This window comes from Sesamum indicum, linkage group LG7 (genome assembly GCF_000512975.1).
Source record: "Sesamum indicum cultivar Zhongzhi No. 13 linkage group LG7, S_indicum_v1.0, whole genome shotgun sequence".
Lineage (NCBI taxonomy): Eukaryota > Viridiplantae > Streptophyta > Magnoliopsida > Lamiales > Pedaliaceae > Sesamum > Sesamum indicum.
Window position 1 is genome coordinate 7,207,640 of NC_026151.1, and position 1,499 is coordinate 7,209,138.

The following is a 1,499-nucleotide window of genomic DNA, read 5'->3' on the forward strand; positions in this document are numbered from 1 at the left end:
TTGTGGAGGTGTTGAACAAGTTCAGTCATCTCTGTTCTAGCAATAGGGTAATTATAGCTTATATGACATAGTAAAGTCTCTACAAACATGTACTGAAAGTCTTTCTTTTAAATTATAAATATTAAACTTACCAATACGAATGATTATATAATTCAAAGTCGCAAAACATTTTAATGCTTATAATAGAAGATTATGAGTAAACAAATAGGTTAATAAATTTATTACCACTATATTGTAATAGTTTTAGTTGATTCTTGAGAAAATCCCATTCATCTTATGGTGAATAAGTAAATTCGCCAAATTATTATATTTGGTTTAACTTTTCAAATAGCAAAGATTGCATTTTTGTTCATTCTTAGTGTATATATATTTATGTGCGTAAATACAGTAGAAGAAACAGTATGCTCCTTCGTGTTAATTCTTTTCAATATTATTCTTTTAATTACTAGTTCTGCATATATCCTTAGGCATATTCATTGAGACTTGGGATTACCCACATATCTGATTCAATATAGTTTATTTATTTGCTATGTTAGACGCCTTGTTTTTGAGATTGTCTTAAATGGTTAACTTGTAATTTTGATTTTACAGTACCTCTTAAATCATCGCATTTATTTCTAGAATCGAGTCCCCAGAAAGAAAAAGAAAAGAAAAGCTGTTTTAAAGATATAATTATAAAGTTAAGAGAATAGAATAATTGTTTGTCACTGAATTCAAATGCATAATTTATTTAGTGATCTTTGTTCGTCTTCTTTAATGCATGCAAATAGATTCTCTACAACACTATTTGATTCTACAAAAATACTTTATTCTTTTTCTTCGTTGTTTTAAATTATATGAGTTCTTCATTGTTTCCTACTACAATTAGGTATCATATAAATTTAATTTAATGATTAATAGTCTTTATGATGGACATTTTTGTCTTCACAAAAAAGTGAAACCACATCAAGAGTTTCGCACGAATTAGAAAAAAATGTCACAAATTCGTAGTTATGCATAATGATGAACTTTAAACAATAATAATTTCATCCTATGAAATCCCCTATATGCCCATGAAATATGGTTGGAAAGCCCTGAAGTCTATTTTTCTGTGAGATTGATTTAAATTTAAATATTCATACTATTCAAAAGATTATGATAGGAGGCATACAACTGCCTGCATTCCACAGAAGATCTTGAGATTGAAAGGAAACATAGTGCTATATTTAAATCATACCATTTAAAGATTGATAAAGTTCAACCTGACTACCTAACACTAGTTATGGTTATAATGAGTGCATAATAAATTCCAAAACCTTTTGAAAGATTTACACTTTTGTCTTCTCAACTGCCATGCCACACTGGACCACTGGTACCAGAACCAGACCCTGTATACCGCAGTGTTCAAAACACACACATACAACTGAATCATGTCATAGCACCAGGACATTATTACACAAAGCAAGCAGCCACGGAAGCGTAGGCTTCTGTTATACACCAGCAATGGCGGACACCAATCT

At 30.1% G+C, this 1,499-nt stretch overlaps 1 protein-coding gene across 1 annotated transcript in view; it reads left to right on the top strand.

Annotated features, from left to right (window-relative positions):
• The window catches only part of LOC105166482 (MACPF domain-containing protein At4g24290), a 10,746-nt gene that overhangs the window by 6,099 nt on the left and 3,148 nt on the right, over positions 1-1,499 (top strand). The window lies entirely within an intron of this gene.